Source organism: Cryptomeria japonica, chromosome 1 (assembly GCF_030272615.1).
Source record: "Cryptomeria japonica chromosome 1, Sugi_1.0, whole genome shotgun sequence".
NCBI lineage: Eukaryota > Viridiplantae > Streptophyta > Pinopsida > Cupressales > Cupressaceae > Cryptomeria > Cryptomeria japonica.
Window position 1 is genome coordinate 255756253 of NC_081405.1, and position 23348 is coordinate 255779600.

The 23348-nt window shown below is 35.0% G+C and overlaps 1 pseudogene; it reads left to right on the forward strand.

Annotated features, from left to right (window-relative positions):
- Positions 1 to 23348, forward strand: part of LOC131857286 (light-independent protochlorophyllide reductase subunit B-like) — a 167362-nt pseudogene that overhangs the window by 1649 nt on the left and 142365 nt on the right.

A 23348-nucleotide genomic window follows, 5' to 3' on the forward strand; every position in this document is an offset into this window, starting at 1 on the left:
AAATCACCTTTATCCTCCACCCACTTGCATTTTCCTACAAATACAAGTTGCACAATTATTTTAAATAAATAATTTATTTAAATCACCTTTATCCTCCACCCACTTGTATTTTCCTACAAAAGCAAGTTGCACAATTATTTTAAATAAATAATTTATTTAAATCACCTTTATCCTCCACCCACTTGTATTTTCCTACAAAAGCAAGTTGCACAACTATTTTAAATAAATTATTTATTTAAAATCCTATTTATCCTCACCCACTTGAAACCTTTAATGGTTTCCCTTAAAGTATTCAAACTTGATGGCTTTAAAGTCTTCAAACTTGATGGCTTCCTTCTATAGTCTTCTTAAGACTTTAATGGTTTTCCTTAAAGTCTTCAAGCCTTTAATGGTTTCCCTCAAAGTCTTCAAGCATTTTAATGCTTTATCTTCTTTTTCTCATTTAAATAAATTGATATTTATTTAAATATTTATCCAAATGCAACTTACACCATTTAATTGAAATAAATGATTTTATTTTAATTGAAAATACCAAAATTTCTCCCACTTGCATTTTCCTACAAAATCCACTTGTATGCCTAAACCCCTTCTAGATTCTTCTAAACCCTTCCTAATTAGCCTAATCCATCCCCTAAATATTGTCACATTCCTAAGCAAATTGGAGTCACTTCTCAAAGACTCCAAAGTCTTTGAAAAGCAATTAATGCTTTGTGTGTTCAACAAATTAACCCTCAAAGTCTTGGATAACCTTTGAAGGCTTTCAACCTTCAACCACTTAATCCCCAAAGTCTCCAATAACCATTAATGGTTAATTCAACCCTCCCACATGGTTAAAACATTTGTTTTGACTCAACCTCTACCCAACCCAAAGGGTCTCATCAAGCCTTTAATGCTTTGACCATGATTATCTCTTAAACATTTGCACAAAGGTTTATCCTTGGATTAACTCTTAATCCAATGGGTAATCTTAATTTAGACTTGACCCTTACCTTCTAGATAACCATGAGGTCTTCTCAGGCCTTTAATGCCTCCAACCTCTTCTCTCAACCCAATCTTATGTTGACACTTGTCACCATTTTATTGGTGCCAATTGTGCACATGGATCCCCAACTTTCAATCCTAACCCTTGTTAAGATTGCTCAATCTTAACCCTTCATTTCTCCATTTCTTCTATAAATAGAACCCTTCTCCTCAAGCAAAAAAGAAGCATTTTAGAGTATTGTTGTTATACTGGCATTAGCATAGAGCTTTTTCATAGCATCACTATCTACTCTTGCATAGTATTTGCTTATCATATTCAATCATCTTGAATCTCCATATGGCATCCATGGCTAGTGCTAAAAGCTGAGAGCTACACTCATTTGGGACTTGGAGAGGAGAGGAACAAGGGAGGAGCAACTATGAGCATCTTGATTAGCTATTTCATTCTATGTTTATATGCTTTCTATTTCATGCTTAATATCTCTCTTGATATGCCTGTTTAGGATAATCTTTTGTTGCTAACACTAACGTTTGTTTCTTGTGCTCTTGTGTGTGTTGCCATCAAACAGATTTTCTAATCCTTTTTGCAGAGCATCAGATCCAATAGTTGCTTTCCTACCGGTATATCAAAGCCAAAATCTTTTCTACCCATACCTGGTACTTGTTGAGTAATATACAACATTAAACATACAAGCTTATTTCCAAATCTAAAGGTTCCTTTCTTTTCTCCTTTGATCTTTTTCAGATTGTCTATTAATTCATCTTTGAGCCATTCACACACATCTATTCTAGCATTATCATTAACCATGTCATATGCACTTTTAATACATAGGCTAAATACTGAGTTAAACCTATTTGCATGTGTAGCTTTGTAGGCTAAGATCATACTGATAAATCTGACATTGATGTCCTTCACATCATTTACCCTTAGAGACCTTTTGTCAAATGTTGCACCGGTTAGATCCATCACTGTGTCATTTGAGACTCTTTTAGTTCTGTCAGGTCGGCTACTAGTGGAAGGTAACCCTGTAACTTCTTTAATGACTTATTTTGTGATTTTATGAATCGAATCCAACCAGAAGAATTCACCATGGACTCTGCTTAAGACTATTCTTTTCACATCTTCAGGAAAACCAGGATTGCTAAGAATATCTAGAAAGCCTGGGGTTTCTACTACCTTGTGTTCTGGCTTCACATTTCCATTTTGATCACAAATCACAATGCTATACATTTTCTTAATTTCATCATCTCCTAATTCCTCTATATGACAATGTATGTATATTCTAGGATCTTCAGCATATACCACTCCTTTAGGAATTTGAGACAATGCACCTATGTTGTCATCTTTCTTAGCTATTTCGGGAACAAGCTTGAAAACGGGTCTAGTGCGCTTGATAAATTTAATTATAGTAGGGTTTGCTATAAATTTAGGAACAAAGGAGGATACCATGTTTATAAATACCTCAATCTACCTTAGGGATGAGTGCTTGGATGAACTGCTTCACTTCTTTGCTAAGGATGCCTTCGCTCAGGAATTTTTACGCTCTCAAAGATTTGAATGCTCGGTGAATAAGAAAGAGCCAAAACACATGCTTTATAATGTTCTTTTCTCCAACTGCCGCATTTAATGCTTGTTGGTTAAGTCACAACTTAACTTATCTGTCGGTTAAGAAGTAATTCAACTTCTCACCATCAACCAAGGGTATAATAGCATATTTTTCAGTTTGTTGCTAAACCCCCAAAGGATTTTTCTTCAATTAGATGAAGATTCTCCTGCTGGAGGAGTGCTACTCTGTTTTACCGGTGGAGGAGTATTCCTATCAACATTCTGATCTGACTTTCTGATCCATTGTTTTGAGAATTCTTTCTTTACCTCTTCAACCTTTTCTTTACCCTTCAAACTAGGACCTTTGTTATTTTCTAGTGATGCCTTACTTCTACAAAATTTTGCAATATGTCCAATCTTGTTACAAGCATAACAAGTCACATTGTTTTTCTAAATAGCTTTCCCATATCCGATACCAGTATGTGTTATGCATTGATCAGATAGGTGTCCAAATCTTCCACAAACATAACATCTTACATTCATTCTGCAATTTTCTGAATTATAACCAACTTTGTTGCATTTAGAACATTGACCGGTGGATGTATTAGTGTTCTGATAATTTATAGAGCTGCACTGATTTTCTCTATGACCATACTTGTTATAGTTAAAGCATTTCCCATTGAATTTGCAAGCATTAGGTTGTCTTACCAGTTTTGTATGATCATGATTGTTTGTAGTACGAGAGCTTTCACTAGTTTCAAATCCAAGGCCATTTGTATCACCATTAGGTTTCTGATTCTTTAGCATGTCAACAAGTTCTTCTGAACTTTTCTTGAATTTCTCCATGTGTTGATTTGCAACAGTCAGTTCATTTTCCAAGATTCCTTTTTGTCTCATAAGTTCACTTCTATCGTTTTGTGTATGCATCAAGTCTATCTTCAACATATCATTTTCATGACTAGGTCTTGTGTTTTTATTCTAGCATCATTTATTCTTCTAGTCAAGTCATCTTCTTTCTTCTTTCTATCTTCAATTTCTTTACAAAATCTCATAGTCATATCTTGTCTCAGTTGGTTCACTAGATCATTAAGAGTTTCCTTTTCATCCTCCTCATTCTGCATCTTCTCACAAAGTTCTCTTCTTTTATTCCTTGCTATAGTGAAATTTTCTTGAAGTCCTCGAGTAGTATCTTGTGCAGCATTGAGATCATATTCAAGTTTGATATTCTTCACCTTTTCTACATCATAGTCTGAAAGAGTTGTTTCCAATTGCTTTCTGAAATTTCCATCTCAATCGGTGTCAAGATCTTCCTCAAGTTGTTAGGCTTTTGAAAATATAGGACCAGGCTCTGATAACAATTGTTAGGATTCCCAAAGATACTGAGAGGGGGGGTGAATCAGTATCTGACCAGTAAACTAAAATTAATGCAGTAAATAAGAACAACAACTACAACATAAGAGACACACCATAACACAATATTTTAATGAGAAAACTCGGTGTGGGAAAAACCTTGGTGGGATTTGTGACCCACAATATTCACTTACTGGCCAATAAGAGAATATTACTGCTAACAATAGGGGCCTGCACATGCAGGAAGGGCAAGTGCCTAGAGCTCACTTCTCAGTTACAAAAGAAGTCACACTGACTTACAAAATTGGATTAAACTCTTCCAATGTCTTGTACTGCTTTAAATTAGCATCTACTATGCTAGATTCAGTACTGGTTTAAGCTCTGCAATATATATAAACCCTTATCCAATAATTTGCATATTAGATCTTCTACCTTCTTTTCATACTTTGCATTATTCCATTTCATATCTCCTATTAAATGATCTAGAATGATCTCATTCATATATGAGTCATATTACAATCCACCATGTCGGCTTTACAAAAGATTTTATAATTAATTACAAAATACATTTATACAAAATTGTTGTTGGCCAAGGTGCCGATAATCTTCTTTTTGGTGTCAGTGATTTGTATGTCGGTGTAGAGTCTGTTGGTGTCGATGCCTGTGTCTACCTATCAGTATCACATGATTGTAAGATCGCCATCAATAAAAATACGTTAAATCACCTACAATGTCTCATTGGAGTGTGAATTTTCCAACAATCTCCCTCTTTGGCATTGATGGCAACACTCATGAGAAAAATCAAAAAGTGTCCAAAAAGAATTTGTCAAAATTTGTCTTACCAAAACTGTGTGCCCAAAAATGTATGCTCCCCCTAAGTTGATGATGTCTTGTTCTGATCATTTTTCTCATCACAGTACTCCCCCTTTCACATCAATTGCAAAGGTTGTCATTCATTGTCAGTGGAGTGTGGTTCCTACCTAGATTTTTGTAACCGGTGGGTTACAATCTAGAATATATCTTCAAAAACCAGATTTAAACTGTCGTTGAATCTTTTGCTTTCCTGTAATGCTTCTTGTGTTCTCTGAACTGTACCGGTGAGTATGTGCATTTTCTCTTCTGGTGTCTTAAGTCTAGGAACTAGAGCCTCGAAAATTTCTTTTCTCAAAGAAATGATGTAATCTAGTTTAGGACCAAATTTACACTTTAAGCTCTTTGCCTTATCCTGTAATGCCCTGCCAGGAACCCTAAAGGATTGCAACACTACAAGGCAACTAAAGGGTGAAATAAATTTTTTTTTAAAGATTAAGTGAATTAATTATAACCTTGCACAAATAATAACACAAGCGGAAGTCTATCATTGACATCCTAAAGGGTTACCAACGAAGATTACTTCTAATTAAAACTACATCACAATATTAATCCAATTATCCATCTAAATTAGGGAAAATCAATTACGATAAATTAACTCAAATTCATAAACTATTTTCAAAGAGATAAATTTAAAGAGTTACAACATGTATACTTCCAATGATTCATTTATACATAAGATAAAACATAATTGAAACAACATACATCCAATGAACTTAAATTACAACATTCCATAAATTACATGGCTTCCATAGAACAATAAAGTACAAAGGTTACAAAGTTGCTGATACAATGACCACACGGGCCTCCAAGGTACAATATCAAGAACATGAGTTGATACACAAAGCATGGACCAAGATACACCGACGAAGCTAATCCTCACATGAAGGTAAGAACAAGATATCTGATGGAAAGTGGCACTACCACCTGACCATGTGATCTCATAATGGAACCACCCCACCATGCTAGGAGATAGAAGAAGACCCTCAAGCAAGCAATAAGATAAGTACAATAGTACACATGACTCCGCAGTACACAAGTGACTCAACTAACAAAACACTAGTGACCCTAAAGAGAGAGTGTCATCACATGGCTTAAGATGGTTACCCTAGGTAGGTCTCCATAGGTCCCAACCCCCATCTTGGGTTATCTTGGTAACCTCTCCCGAACCCCCAGCTCCATCTAAGCATCATGCGGACCCTACCAACCTTTTGTGAAGACAAGGTGGTAGGTTTGCCATTCCAGGCCTTCCCAAACACCTTGAGCCTATACAAGCACTCAACCATGTACGGGGTACATTATCTTAATTAATTTAATAACTACCCACCCCCTAATCAAATTATTAGGTTATCACTTAATAGCTGACTTTCGAGGGGTTATCCTGCCATCCACTTTGGGTGCGGCCCCCACCTGAAAGCCACTCTCTCTACTAGGATACTAACTGGATAAGACTCTCTATGAGAACTCTATGGCGAAACTGACAACCATATTTAATCCTGACATTACACAGGTGAAGGACTCATAGTCACAAACCCAAGATTGACCATTAGGGACATAACACATAATGGCTCACATCCTAAAGGTTTAAACATCGACACCTGACTAAGGGGTAAACATTAACGACATAATGACAATTTTAACAATATTGCAATGACATTAAAACAACCAGACTACAAATATTATTAACACAAGATCCTACACAAGCAATCTTTCTTTTAAGCAGTCAACAATATAAAATACTTGCAATAAAGATTTCTGGAAATAAAGAAATCGCATCTATTTAACATAAAGAAATGGTGAAGTCACATGTCTAATAAGGTTGAATTGGAACCACATTTAAAATTTTAAACCCCCAATCAATTGATTATGATTAAATTATAATTTACCCAAATCAACCATAACCAAGTCAACATTTAAATCAAATTTAAACAGATATATAAAATAATATAAAATAATCCCAATATGATACATATTCATTGAATATAATATCATATGATTATATTACATTACTTATATAAAGAAAATTAATATTTAATTTAACGAATTTCACTTTTATTCCAAAAGTTAATAATAACTTCCATTTATTTTTATATATTTTCCAAAGTACAAAGAAAGAAATAGAACTAATCACTAAACAGAAGTAATATTAATTAACATTAATATCATTATTAATAACAAATAACTTTAATATTATTATTTAATATTAAATAATATTAATATTATTATTATTTTTAAATAACAATAATATTATTATTTATTATTAAAAATAACATTAATTATTATATTTTAACATTAATATATATATATATATTTAATTTTAAAAAAATAGTAAAAAGAACAAGTTTAGGTGGGGCCCAAGGCCTCCATGGCAGCAAGTGTTGCTGCCCAAAGCATGAGGTAGCAGCACTTGCTGCAACCTCAAGCTTGGGGACGCAATAAGCTGCAGGGGTGAGCGGTGCGTGGGCTGGGTTGAGCCCAGCTCCCCGCCACCGCCCCAAACCCCATTTTAATTTTTTTTTTGTCTATTAAATTTTTTTTTATAAAAACTCTATTAATTTCAAAGTGTAAAAAATTGAAATACAGGGATTTTTATCTCTGTTAAAACATTAACCCAATCCCCAATTTAATTTTGAAACAAAATTTAGAACAAGAAGCAATATTAAATTTAATCACTGGTAATACAATTTTTTTTTTTACCAGCAAGGAAATCTTTGAGACAAAATAGAGATAGGAAATAATTTCCCAAAACAACAAATTCATTCCTAAATACAAATTGGCTAGGAACAAGCTTGATCTCCATTCTCCAATTGAATTTTTTTGGCTCAAACAAGAATGGACAAGAAGAAATCTAATTCATAATTATTTTTTTTTCAATCTAGAAATTACCAAGAAGAAATTATTTGGGGAAAAAACTTGGCAAAATTTTGCTAGCATATCTCTACTCAAAAACACAAAAATAACCCAACTACAAACACCAGGAACAATGAATTTCTTGCATAAACAAAATGAAGAACAAAATTTAAATTATGAAATTACTTTCGGAGAGTTTGAGATTGAAATTTGATAACCAAATTGATGGGATTCTTTTTTTTTCAACAATCTCATGGCAAACAAAAATTCATAACCCAATACTCATAAACCAAACTTTTAACAACAATCAGAAATTGGAAAGAAGCATGGATTTTTTTAAAAATAACCAAGAAGGATTCAACCAACCTCTGGAGTTCCCAAGAAGAAATTGTGAGCTTCAACAGAATTCCAAGCCAAATCAAAACCCAAAATCCTCCTTCCAAGAAATTTTTCCAGCATTTGTTTTCTCCTCCAAACAAGCATATGCTTTCAAAAATATTTACCAGGGTAAATAGGAAAAATATTTTAACCAAATCTTTTAGGTTGAAATATTTTTCTATTAAAAAAAAACATTTAAATAAAAACAATTGACTTTTTTCCATATTCCTCCAAAAATAAATGAGAATTTCTTTTTTTTGAAAAAAAAAAATACATTTCTCACATTTAGAAATTTAATCAACTTTTCAACTAAAATAGAAATCAATAATTTAACTTTATTTTGTTTTTTTAAAAGCAATTAACTTTATTTATCTTACTTCTTTCATTTGATTTAGACATGATTACTTTTCCAAAATAAAACAACTATAGATTTAAATCTAATAGATTAACCAAATAAGCTAGGTTCAAGACATAAAGGCATAATAATGAATAAAATGCTTATACCAACAATGAATGACAACTTAAACTTAACTAAATAACTGAACCACTATGGCACACAAACCGAGGAAATGAAAGAAGACTCGAAGGTCAAACAAAAGGGATGGACGATCGACTGACGACACTCACAAGAGTAGATTGAGGGTAAGGACTAGGGTCAACAGCTATCTCCTCAACTCCCATCAGACATATAAGGCACGCTCAGACCTGTGAAGCCAGGTGGAGATGATACCCCGTACCTACCCGATACTTGTACCTGCAATATCCTGCATCATCAAATCACACATGCATGCATATAAATATAGAATACATGACACGAACACCGATGAAGGAGAATCATGACATTCCTTGTCTCACCGAAATGAGTGAAGGAAAATCATCCCCTTGCATCCAATACAATCACAAACATGCAACATATATATGATACATCACCTAGATAAAGTAAGATGTCAGTACAAAGCAATAATCCATGAAATACTACAAATCACCAGTACTGAAATACTGAAAATAACTAATGCATCTAATATCCAGATAAACATGAAATAATATCAAATACGTTTGAATAATGTCGAGCAATAAAGTGTCAACTAAAAAATAAACTGCAACATAATATGAGTCTAATAAGTTCGATCGAGAAGGGGTACTACATATCCTTTATTCTTTCTTTGTCCTTTTCTAACTTCTCTATTTTCTCTCCAAGATCTGCAATTTTCTTTCCTATCTCCAAAAATGAATCTGATGTGCCTATGAGATTGTCAGCAATATTGTTTATTTTAGTTTGAGTTTTGTTGATTCTCTAAATCTATATCATGTGTCAAGATGTATGTTTTGCAAGTATCCCTATACATTTTCTTAAAATCAAAAATTGTTTTTCCTAGTTCCGGTAATAAGGTGTCCATTTTCTCCTTGTTCTTCTTCACAATTTCTTCAAAGAATTTCTCTTTCTCCTTATTCATCCTTTCTTTGAATGTGTCTTCATTGATTTGATCAACTATCAAAATGTTGCCGGTGATGAACTTAGACAATGTGTCTAGTTGACCTAAAGAATCCTTGTTATTCACAATGCATTTGGGTGCTACCATTTGAGAATAGGAATTGTGTCATCGATAGCCTTATAGGCTTGTGCATTACATTCTATGATTTTTTGTATCGAGTCTAGTAAGACATCTATCACATTTGTAGGTCAGAATTCTGCTATTGAAGTACCAGATGTCTGCCCAACTATTTTCACAATATCTATGCTACCGGTTGTAGTGATAACCTTGCTTGTTTCGACCTTTGGTAGGTCAGTTTGTGTTTGCATTTCTATTAGCAAAGGTTTGGGCTTTTCAGTTTTAGCCGGTGGCATTGTCTCAGTCTGAACTTGTGTCTCAACATGCTTCTTTTCTGGTTTCTCCATTTGTGTCTCAGAAGGTTTTTCTGAGCTTTAAACAGATGGTTTCTTAGATGTAATCTATGTATGCACTTCTGGTTTCTCCGTTTGTATCTCTGTGTTGTCCATTTCTGGTTCTACTCATTATTTTTTAGTTTTATCTACCAGTTCTTCTAATGTTATACCAGTGGTGTCCTTTGTCGGTTGCTCTATTAGAGTAGGTTTTTCTATGCTTATGTTTACAGTGTTATTAACCTCAACCTCAACATCTGCAATCGGTGACTCAGTAGTCACTTCTTCCTTCTTATCCTCAGTGGTTTCTCTGTCAACCACAACATTACTTCTTGTGTGTCTATATTCAGAGTGTACAAAATTTTGGACTTAGGATTAGTATCCTCTAGAGGAGTCTCCATACTCTCAGTAGCCAATTGATTGTCTGAAGTTTCTACCGGTGGAGTATCTGAAGGAGGTGGGGGTAAGTTATCAGTTATCTTTAGGCTTGGAGGTCCACATACCTTACCTTTTCCCTTATACTTGTCCTTTTGGTATACCTTGATGGTTTTAGGTCTTAGTAGCTCTTCTTATTTCTCTTTTTTCACAAAGACTATGTCCCATTGGTCTGCAGTTTCTTCTGTTACCTCATTCACTCTTCCTACCATCTGTGCTACATACTAGTGAGCAGTTGAAAATACTGTCCGGTTTGCTTCACTAATTAGTTTGTCTATCTCATTAGGTGAGTTTATAGGATGCACTGAAACTAGTTTTTCAATTTTTATTTTCTTATCCTGCTCAACAATGGCTACCCTTCTAGCTTCTAGTGTTCTATACAAATTAGCTGGTATTTCATCAACAATTTCCATAAAAAATTTCTTGTATATATCCAAGTGTAAAATTACACTGTTCTCTATGCTTTCTTTGTCATCAGCAGATAGTGTGTTGTACAGTTTGCTAATGTTTTTCAACTTTCCATCTTCAATTATTTCACTTAAGAGTTTATCTAGTGAAGCAATATCTTCTTTTACCTTCTTCTTCTGATTAGGAGTCAACTTCTTCATTGGAGGCCTCACTGCCTGTTACTTTTATCTTGTTTTTCTAGGAGTGGGTGAGGGTACCGATGAGGGTTTTCTTTTCCTTTCTACCCTTTTGAGTATTGCTGGCATATCACTCTTAAAGGAAGTTGCAACCGTTGAAAGATGAGTTTCCAGTTGAAGTCCTTCCAACTCACTTTCTTTGATACCAGTTTGCTTTAATACATCTTCCTTAAGTGTTTTTGCTTGTCTAGTGCCTTTCCTTACTATTTGTTCAACATTCTTGACTCTTTTCCTAGATTGAATACCACTTACTATTGTTTTAGCACTGCCAAAGACTTTCTCAGAGGGTTCCTTAGGTGCTTCAAGGAGGGATTTAGCATAAGTTTCAATAATGTTATCATCTGTCTCATACCCAATTTTAGTTACCCAGATAGTCCTAGGGACAACTGCCTCCATCCAGATTTCATCTTTCTTAATTGCAAAGTAAATTTCCTTCTGATATTTATCTACAATTGCCTTTGGTAGCCTTATTCTTTTCTTCATTTGAGCCTTCAATGCTTGAAAATTTTCGTTTATGTTTTTCTCTCTGCTTTCTCCCTTATTGTTTAGTAGATCCAATAGTTGCTTTCCTACCGGTATATCAAAGCCAAAATATTTTCTACCAATACCGAGCACTTGTTTAGTAATATACAACATTAAACCTACAAGCTTATTTCCAAATCTAAAGGTTCTTTTCTTTTCTCCTTTGATCTTTTTCAGATTGTCTATAATTTCATCTTTGAGCCATTCACAAACATCTATTCTAGCATTATCATTAACCATGTCATATGCACTTTTAATACATAGGCTAGATACTAAGTTAAACCTATTTGCATGTGTAGCTTTGTAGCCTAAGATCATACTGATAAATCTGACATTGATGTCCTTCACATCATTTACCCTTAGAGACCTTTTGTCAAATGTTGCACCGGTTAGATCCATCACTGTGTCATTTTAGACTCTTTTAGTTCTGTCAAGTCAGCTACCAGTGGAAGGTAACCCTTTTACTACTTTAACAACTTCTTTTGTGATTTTATGAATCGAATCCAACCAGAAGAATTGACCGTGGACTCTGCTTAAGACTATTCTTATCACATCTTCAAGAAAATCAGAAATGCTAAGAATATCCACAAAGCCTAAGGTTTCTACTACCTTGTGTTCCAGCTTGACATTTCCATTTTCATCACAAATCACAATGCTATACATGTTCTTAATTTCATCAACTCCTAATTACTCTATATGATAGTGTATGTATATTCTAGGATCTTCAGCATATACTAATCCTTTAGGAATTTGAGAGAATGCACCTATGTTGTCATCTTTCTTAGCTATTTTGGGAACAAGCTTGAAGATGGGTCTAGTGTGCTTGATAACCTCAATTACAGTAGGGTTTGCTATAAATTCAGGAATAGAGGAGGATTCCATGTTTATAAATACCTCAATCTGCCTTAGGGATGAGTGCTTGGATGAACTGCTTCACTTCTTTTCTAAGGATTCCTTCGCTTGGGAATTTTCATGCTCTCAAAGATTTGAATGCTCTCTGAATAAGAAAGAGCCAAAACACTTGCTTTATAATGTTCTTTTCTCCAACTACCGAATTTAATGCTTGTCGGTTAAGTCACAACTTAACTTATCTGTCGGTAAAGAAGTAATTCAACTTCTCACCATTCAACTGAGGGTATAATAGCATGTTTTTTATTTTGTTGCTAAACCCCCAAAGGATTTTTCCTTAGTTAGATGAAGAGTCTCTCACCGGTGGAGTGTTACTCTGTTTTACTAGTGGAGGAGTATTCGCATCAACATTCTAATTTTACTTTTTCATCCATTGTTTTGAGAATTCTTTCTTTACCTCTTCAACCTTTTCTTTACCCTTCAAACTAGGACCTTTGTTATTTTCTAGTGATGCCTTACTTCTACAAAATTTTGCAATATGTCCAATCTTGTTACAAGCATAACAAGTCACATTGTTTTTCTAAATAGCTTTCCCATATCCAATACCAGTATGTGTTATGCATTGATCAGATAGGTGTCCAAATCTTCCACAAACATAACATCTTACATTCATTCTGCAATTTTCTGAATTATGACCAACTTTGTTGCATTTAGAACATTGACCGGTGGATGTATTAGTGTTCTGGTAATTTATAGAGCTGCACTGATTTGCTCTATGACCATACTTGTTATAGTTAAAGCATTTCCCATTGAATTTGTAAGCATTAGGTTGTCTTACCATTTTGCTATGATCATGATTGTTTGTAGTATCGGAGCTTTCACCAGTTTCAAAGCCAAGGCCATTTGTATCACCATTAGGTTTCTGATTCTTTAGCATGTCAACAAGTTCTTCTGAACTTTTCTTGAATTTCTCCTTGTGTTGATTTGTAGCAATCAGTTCATTTTCCAAGATTCCTTTTTGTCTCATGAGTTTAGTTCTGTCATTTTGTGTATGCATCACATCTGTCTTCAACATATCATTTTCGTGACTAATTCTTGTGTTTTTATTTCCAGCATCATTTGGTCTTCTAGTCAAGTCATCTTCATTCTTCTTTTTGTCTTCAATTTCTTTACAAAATCTCATAGTCATATCTTGCATCTCATTCTTCATTGTACAGTTATCTTGTCTCAGTTGGTTCACTAGATCATTAAGAGTTTCCTTTTCATCTTCCGCATTCTACATCTTCTCACAAAGTTCTCTTCTTTTATTCCTTTCTATAGTGAAACTTTGTTGAAGTCCTCGAGTAATATCCTATGCAACCTTCAGATCATCTTCAAGTTTTATATTCTCCACCCTTTTTGCATCATAGTCTAAAATAGTTGTTTCCAATTGCTTTCTCAAATTTTCCATCTCCACCAGTGTCAAGATCTTCCTCAAGCTATTAGTATTTTGAAAATAGAGGACCAGGCTCTGATGCCAATTGTTAGGATTCCCAATGATACTGAGAGGGGGGGGTGAATAAGTATCTGACCAGTAAACTAAAATTAATGCAGTAAATAAGAACAACAACCACAACATAAGAGACACACCATAACACAATATTTTAATGAGAAAACCCGATGTGGGAAAACCTCAGTTGGATTTGTGACCCAAAATATTCACTTACTAGCCAATAAGAGAATATTACTGCCAACAATCTCCCCCTTTGGCATAGATGGCAACACTCATGAGAAAAATAAAAATGTATCCAAAAAGAAGCTATCAAAATCTGTCTTACCAAAACTGTGTGCCCAAAAATACTTGCTCCCCCTGAGTTGATGATGTCTTTTTCTGATCATTTTTCTCATCACACTACTCCCCCTTTCACATCAATGGAAAAGGTTGTCATTCATTGTCAGTGGAGTGTGGTTCCTGCCTAGATTTTTGTAACCGGTGGGTTACAATCTAGAATATATCCGCCAAAACCAAATTTAAACTGTTGCTGAATCTTTTGCTTTCCTGTAATGCTTCTTGTGTTCTTTGAACTGTACCGGTGAGTATTTGCATTTTCTCTTCATGTGTCTTAATTCTGAGAACCAGAGCCTCAAAAATTTCTTCTCTCAAAGAAATGAGGTAATCTAGTTTAGGACCAAGTTTACACTTTAAGCTCTTTTCCTTATCCTTTATTCTTTCTTTGTCCTTTTCTAACTTTTCTATTTTCTCTTCAAGATCTACAATTTTTTTTTCTATCTCCAAAAATGAATCCGATGTGCCTACTAGATTGTCAGCAATATTGTTTATTTTAGTTTGAGTTTTGCTGATCTCTGAATCTATATCATGTGTCAAGATGTATGTTTTGCAAGTATCCCTGTACATTTTATTAAAATCTAAATTTTTTTTTCCTAGTTCCGGTAATAAGGTGTCCATTTTCTCCTTGTTCTTCTTCACAATTTCCTCAAAGAATTTCTCTTTCTCCTTATTCATCCTTTCTTTGAATGTGTCTTCATTGATTTGATCAACTGTCAAAATGTTGTCGATGATGAACTTAGACAATGTGTCTAGTTGACCTAAAGAATCCTTGTTATTCATTATACATTTCGGTGCTACCAATTTGAGAATAGGAATTGTGTCATCGATAGCCTTATAGGATTGTGCATTACATTATGTGATTTTCTGTATTGACTCTAGTAAGACATTTGTCACATTTGTAGGCTAGAATTCTGCTATTGAAGTACTAGATGTCTGCCCAACTGTTTTCACAATATCCATGCTGCTGGTTGTAGTGATAACCTTGCTTGTTTTGACCTCTGGTAGGTCAGTTTGTGTTTGCATTTCTATTAGCAAAGGTTTGGGCTTTTTAGTTTTAGCCGGTGGCACTGACTCGGTCTGAACTTGTGTCTCAACTTGGTTCTTTTCCAGTTTCTCCATTTGTGTCTTAGAAGGTTTTTCTGAGCTCTCAACAAATGGTTTCTCAGATGTAATCTATGTATGCACTTCTGGTTTCTCCGTTTGTACCTCTGCACTATCCATTTCTAGTTCTCTTGATTGTTTTTCAGTTTTATCTATCGGTTCTTCTAATGTTATACCAGTGGTGTCCTCTGTCGGTTGCTCTATTAGAGTAGGTCTTTCTATTCTTATGTTAACAGTGTTATTAACCTCAACCTCAACATCTGTAGTCGGTGACTCAATAGTCACTTCTTCCTTCTTATCCTCAGTGGTTTCTCTGTCAACCACAACATTTACTTCTTGTGTGTCTATATTCACAGTGTAAAAAATTTTGGACTTAGGATTAGTATCCTCTAGAGGAGTCTCCATACAATCAGTAGCCAGTTGATTGTCTGAAGTTTCTACCAGTGGAGTATTCGAAGGAGGTGGGGGTAAGTTATCAGTTATCTTTAGGTTTGGAGGTCAACATACCTTACCTTTTCCCTTATCCTTATCCTTTTGGTATACCCTGATGGTTTTAGGTCTTAGTAGCTCTTCTTATTTCTCTTTTTTGACAAAGAATATGTCCCATTGGTCTGTAGTTTCTTCTATTACCTCATTCACTCTCCCTGCCATCAATGCTACATACCGGTGAGCAGTTGAAAATACTATCTAGTTTGCTTCACTGATTAGTTTGTCTATCTCATTAGGTGAGTTTATAGGATGCACTGAAAGTAGTTTTTCAATTTTTATTTTCTTGTCCTGCTCAATGATGGCTACCCTTCTAGCTTCTAGTCTTCTACTCAAATCAGCTGGTATTTCATCAACAATTTCAATTAAAAATTTCTTGTATATATCCAAGTGTAAAATTACACTGTTCTCTATGCTTTCTTTGTCATCAACAGATAGTGTGTTGTACAGCTTGCTAATGTTTTTCAACTTTCCATCTTCAATTATTTCACTTAAGAGTTTATCTAGTGGAGCAATATCTTATTTTTCTAGGAGTGGGTGAGCGTACCGGTGAGGGTTTTCTTTTCCTTTCTACCCTTTTGAATATTGCTGGCATATCACTCTTAGAGGAAGTTGCAACCGCTGAAAGATGAGTTTCCAGTTGAAGTCCTTCCAACTCACTTTCTTTCATACCAGTTTGCTTTAATACATCTTTCTTAAGTGCTTTTGCTTGTCTAGTGCCTTTCCTTACTGTTTGGTCAACTTTCTTGACTCTTTTCCTAGACTGAATACCACTTACCATTGTTTAAGCACTACCAAAGACTTTCTTAGAGGGTTCCTTAGGTGCTTCAAGGAGGGCTTTAGCATAAGTTTCAATAATGTTATCATCTGTCTCATACCCCATTTCAGTTACCCATATAGTCCTAGGGACAACTGCCTCCATCCAGATTTCATCTTTCTTAATTACAAAGAAAATTCCCTTCTGATATTTATCAACAATTGCCTTCCTACCGGTATATCAAATCCAAAATCTTTTCTACCAATACTCGGTCCTTGTTTAGTAATATACAACATTAAACATACAAGCTTATTATCAAATCTAAAGGTTCCTTTCTTATCTCCTTTGATCTTTTTTAGATTGTCTATCAATTCATCTTTGAGGCATTCACACAAATCTATTCTAGCATTATCATTAACCATGTCATATGCACTTTTAATACATAGGCTAGATACTAAGTTAAACCTATTTGCATGTGTAGCTTTGTAGCCTAAGATCATACTAATAAATCTAACATTGATGTCCTTCACATCATTTACCCTTAGAGACCTTTTGTCAAATGTTGCACCAATTAGATCCATCACTATGTCATTTGAGACTCTTTTAGTTTTGTTAGGTCGGCTACCGGGGGAAGTAACCCTTTTACTGTTTTAACAACTTCTTTTGTTATTTTATGAATCAAATCCAATGAGAAGAATTCACCATGGAATCTGCTTAAGACTATTCTTATCACATCTTAAGGAAAAACAGGAATGCTAAGAATATACAGAAAGCCTAGGGTTTCTACTACCTTTTGTTTCAACTTGAAATTTCCATTTTCATCACAAATCACAGTGCTACACATGTTCTTAATTTCATCATCTCTTAATTCCTCTATATGATAGTGTATGTATATTCTAGGATCTTCAGCATATAGTACTCCTTTAGGAATTTGAGAGAATGCCCCTATGTTGTCATCTTTCTTAGCTATTTTGGGAACAAGCTTGAAAATGGGTCAAGTGTGCTTGATAACCTCAATTATAGTAGGGTTTGCTATATATTAAGGAACAGAGGAGGATTCCATGTTCATAAATACCTCAATCTGCCTTAGGGATGAGTGCTTGGATGAACTACTTCGCTTCTTTGCTAAGGATGCCTTCGCTCAAGAATTTTTGCACTCTCAAAGATTTGAATTCTTGGTGAATAAGAAAGAGCCAAAACACTTGCTTTATAATGTTCTTTTCTCCAACTACCACATTTAATGCTTGTTGGTTAAGTCACAACTTAACTTATCTATCGGTAAAGAAGTAATTCAACTTCTCACCATCAACCGAGGGTATAATAGCATATTTTTCAGTTTGTTGCTAAACCCCCAAATGATTTTTCTTCATTTAGATGAAGAGTCTCCTGCCGGTGGAGTGTTACTCTATTTTACTGGTGGAGGCGTATTCTCATCAACATTCTGATCTGACTTTTTGATCCATTGTTTTGAGAATTCTTGCATTACCTCTTCAACCTTTTCTTTACCCTTCAAACTAGGACCTTTTTTATTTTCCGGTGATGCCTTACTTCTACAAAATTTTGCAATATGTCCAATCTTGTTACAAGCATAACAAGTCACATTGTTTTTCTGAATAGCTTTCCCATATCCTATACCAGTACGTGCTATACATTGATTTGATAGGTGTCCAAATCTTACACAAACATAACATCTTATATTCATTCTGTAAATTTTTGAATTATGACCAACTTTGTTGCATTTAGAACATTGACCGGTGGATGTATTAGTGTTCTGGTAATTTATAGAGCTGCACTGATTTTCTCTATGACCATACTTGTTATAGTTAAAGCATTTCCCATTGAATTTGTAAGCATTAGGTTGTCTTACCGTTTTTCTATGATCATGATTGTTTGTAGTATCGGAGCTTTCACCAGTTTCAAAGCCAAGGCCATTTGTATCACCATTAGGTTTCTGATTCTTTAGCATGTCAACAAGTTCTTCTGAACTTTTCTTAAATTTCTCCTTGTGTTGATTTGTAGCAATCAGTTCATTTTACAAGATTCCTTTTTGTCTCATGAGTTTAGTTCTGTCATTTTGTGTATGCATCAAGTCTGTCTTCAACATATCATTTTCATGACTAAGTCATGTGTTTTTATTTCCAGCATCATTTAGTCTTCTAGTCAATTCATCTTCATTCTTCTTTCTGTCTTCAATTTCTTTACAAAATCTCATATTCATATCTTGCATCTCATTCTTCATTGTACAATTATCTTGTCTTAGTTGGTTCACCAGATCATTAAGAGTTTCCTTTTCATCTTCCTCATTCTACATTTTCTCACAAAGTTCTCTTCTTTTATTCCTTTCTATAGTGAAACTTTCTTGAAGTCCTCGAGTAATATCCTATGCAACCTTCAGATCATCTTCAAGTTTTATATTCTTCACCTTTTCAACATCGTAGTCTAAAAGCGTTGTTTCCAATTTCTTTCTCAAATTTTCCATCTCTACCGGTGTCAAGATCTTCCTCAAGTTGCTAGGCTTTTGAAAATAGAGGTCCAAGCTCTAATACCAATTGTCAGGATTCCCAAAGATACTGAGACGGGGGGGGGGTGGTGAATCAATATCTGACCAGTAAACTAAAATTAATGCAGCAAATAAGAACAACAACCACAACATAAGAGACACACCATAACATAATATTTTAATGAGGAAACCCAGTTTGAGAAAAACCTCGGTGGGATTTGTAACCCACAATATTCACTTACTGGCCAATAAGAGAATATTACTGCTTACAATAGGGGCTTGCACATGCAAGAAGGCCAAGTGCCTAGAGCTCACTGCTCATTTAAAAAAGAAGTCACACTGACTTACAAAATTGGATTAAACTAAACCAATGTCTTGTACAGCTTTAGATTAGCATCTACTATGCCAGATTCAGTACTGTTTAAGCTCTACAATATACATAAACCCTTATCCAATAATTCACATATTAGATCTGCTACCTTCTTTTCATACTTCGCATTATTCTATATCATATCTCCTATTAAATGATCTACAATGATATCATACATATATGACTCATATTACAATCCACCATGTCGGCTTTACAAAAGATTTTATAATTAATAACAAAATACATTTATACAAAATAATTGTTGGCCAAGGTGCCGGTAATCTTCTTTTTGGTGCTGGTGATCTATATGTCGGTGTAGGTGCCTGTGTCTGCCTATCGGTATCACATGATTGTAAGGTTGCCATCAATAAAAATACCTTAAATCACATACAATGTCTCATTGGAGTAGGAATTTTCCAACAATCTCCCCCTTTGGCATTGATGGCAACACTCATGAGAAAAATCAAAAAGTGTCCAAAAAAATGTCCAAAAAGAATCTGTCAAAATTTGTGTTACCAAAACTGTGTGCCCAAAAATGTATGCTCCCCATGAGTTGATGATGTCTTGTTCCGATCATTTTTCTCATCACACTACTCCCCCTTTCACATCAATGGCAAAGGTTGTCATTCGCTATCATGGGAGTGTGGTTCTTGCCTAGATTTTTGTAACCGATGGGTTACAATCTGGAATATATCTGCCAAAACCAGATTTAAACTATCGCTGAATCTTTTGCTTTCTTGTAATGCTTCTTGTGTTATTTAAATTGTACCGGTGAGTATGTTCATTTTCTCTTCCAGTGTCTTAAGTCTAGGAACCAGAGCCTCAAAAATTTCTTTTCTCAAAGAAATGAGGTAATCTAGTTTAGGAGCAAGTTTACACTTTAAGCTCTTTGCCTTATCCTTTATTCTTTCTTTATCCTTTTCTAATTTCTCTACTTTCTCTTCAAGATCTGCAATTTTCTTTTCTATCTCCAAAAATGAATCTGATGTGCCTATTATATTGTCAGCAATATTGTTTATTTCAGTTTGGGTTTTGCTGATCTCTGAATCTATATCCTGTGTCAAGATGTCTATTTTGCATGTATCCCTGTACATTTTCTTAAAATCCAAAATTGTTTTTCTTGGTTTCAGTAATAAGGTGTCCATTTTCTCCTTGTTCTTCTTCACAATTTCCTCAAAGAATTTCTCTTTCTCCTTATTCATCCTTTCTTTGAATGTGTCTTCATTGATTTGATCAACTGTCAAAATGTTGTCAGTGATGAACTTAGACAATGTGTCTAGTTGACCTAAAGAATCCTTGTTATTCAAAATGTATTTGGGTGCTACCAATTTAAAATAGGAATTGTGTCATTGATAGCCTTATAGGCTTGTGCATTACATTCTATGATTTTTTGTATTGAGTCCAGTAAGACATCTGTCACATTTGTAGGCCAAAATTCTACTATTGAAGTACTGGATGTCTATCTAACTATTTTCACAATATCCAGGTTGCTGGTTGTAGTGATAACCTTGCTTTTTTCGACCTCTGGCAGGTTAGTTTGTGTTTGCATTTCTATTACCAAAGGTTTGGTCTTTTCAATTTTAGCTGGTACTGTCTCGATCTGAACTTGTGTCTCAACCTTCTTTTGTTCTAGTTTCTCCATCTATGTCTCAGAAGGTTTTTCTGAGTACTCAACAGCCGGTTTCACAGATGTAATCTATGTATGCATTTCTAGTTTCTCCATTTCTACTTCTGCATTGTCCATTTCTGGTTCTCCTGATTTTTTTTCAGTTTTATCTATAGGTTCTTCTAATGTTATACCACTGGTCTCCTCTGTCGGTTACTTTGTTAGAGTAGGTTTTTTTGTTTTTCTGTTTACAGTGTTATTAACCTCAACCTCAACATGTACAGTCGGTGACCCAGTAGTCACTTCTTCCTTCTTATCCTTAGTGGTTTCTCTGTCAACGACAACATTTACTTCTTGTGTGTCTATATTCACAGTGTACAAAATTTTGGACTCGGGATTAGTATCCTCTAGAGGAGTCTCTATACTCTCAATAGCTGGTTGATTGTCTGAAGTTTCTATCAGTGGAGTATCCGAAGGAGGTGGGGGTAAGTTATTAGTTATCTTTAGGGTTGGAGGTCCACATACCTTACCTTTTCCCTTATCCTTGTCCTTTTGGTATACCCTGATGGTTTTAGGTCTTAATAGCTCTTCTTGTTTATCTTTTTCAACAAAGAATATGTCCCCTTGGTTTGCAGTTTCTTCTGTTACCTCATTCACTCTCCCTACCATCAGTGCTACATGCCAGTGAGTAGTTGAAAATATTGTCTGGTTTGCTTTACTGATTAGTTTGTCTATCCCATCAGGTGAGTTTACAGGATGCACTGAAAGTAGTTTTTCAATTTTTATTTTCTTGTCTAGCTCAACAATGGCTACCCTTCTAGCTTCTAGTCTTCTATACAAATCAGCTGGTATTTCATCAACAATTTCCATAAAAAATTTCTTGTATATATCCAAGTGTAAAATTACACTGTTCTCTATGTTTTTTTTGTCATCAGCAGATAGTCTGTTGTACAGTTTGCTAATGTTTTTCAACTTTTCATCTTCAGTTATTTCACTTAAGAGTTTATCTAGTGCAACAATATCTTGTTTTACCTTCTCCTTCTTCTTAGGAGTCAACTTCTTCACTGGAGGCCTCACTGCCTGTTGCTTTTGTCTTGTTTTACTATGAGTGGGTGAGGGTACCAGTGAGGGTTTTCTTTTCCTTTCTACCCTTTTGAATATTGCTAGCATATCACTCTCAGAGGAAGTTGTAACCGCTGAAAGATGAGTTTCCAGTTGAAGTCCTTCCAACTCACTTTCTTTGTGTAGCGTCGTAAATTGTACGCACTTGCTAGGGTGGTACAATTTCACACCTAGTTTAGCACCCGCCTTAGTGCATTTTACATTTTGCATTGCATTTCTCCTTTAGCACTTAATTAATCAAATTAATTAGGTCTAAGGTCCTATTTCATCATCCTCTACATCATAAAGTTGGGCCCTTTCGTTAAAGCGTGCCCTTTTCATTTTATTCCTCCAATACATCATTCAATCAAAAACCCTAATTAAGTCCTATTTTGAACTTGGGGGCTTGGTTTCGGGGGTCAAAACATCTCGAAATCACCTGTAACTTTGGGATTCTCTCTAAAATCATCATATCCGACGACCCTGAAAATTTGGTAAAAAGTTGTCAGGACCGTGGCACCCGGAGTGCACATGGTCCCAGACATTTTTCTCGAAATTTTAGGAGCACAATCCAATCATAAAATAAAGCTTAACCCCAAGAAATTGGTGGGAAATTCAATCTCTAGGTCGGCCAAAAGATGAAATTACGATCTAGGGTTTCCTACATAAGAGCTCTCTTTCTTCATTTGAAAGGATCCGATTTTTGTTTTGAGGAACCTCATATGCAGCGAAATAGTAGATCTTTGAAGACTTCAACAATATTCAACATCCCTCTATCAAGCATTTATCAATTTCATTCATCCATTTAGGGCTTGGAAGACATTGAAGAACAATAGGAGATTACCGACTGAAGATTGGCTTGTACTCCTCCCTTAAGGGTTGGGTATGATTTCATGTTGTTTTCATGTCTTTGCATAAGCTTCAATATATCCTTTATTCATGCTTTAGATCACTTTGCATCTTGATTTAGAACATTTACATTATCATTTACAAGCAATTAGGGTTTACTTTCTAGGTTGCTCTAGTTTGCTTTCTTGCATTTTAGGACCTTGCACACACACTAGGTCTGCACACACAATACATTTTACAAAACAACTTGGCTATTCATGGAGGTGGAAATCACCAAAGTGGGGGTTTGACTAAGGCAAAACCCTATATAGCTGCCCATACCATTTTCAGATATAAGTGCAGGTTTTGGGACTTGGACGACGCCGCAGGTGACAGATCTGGGAAGAGCAGGTCGAGACAGCACTCCACATCAAACTGCAGAGCAAAAGACTAGGACAGGGGCG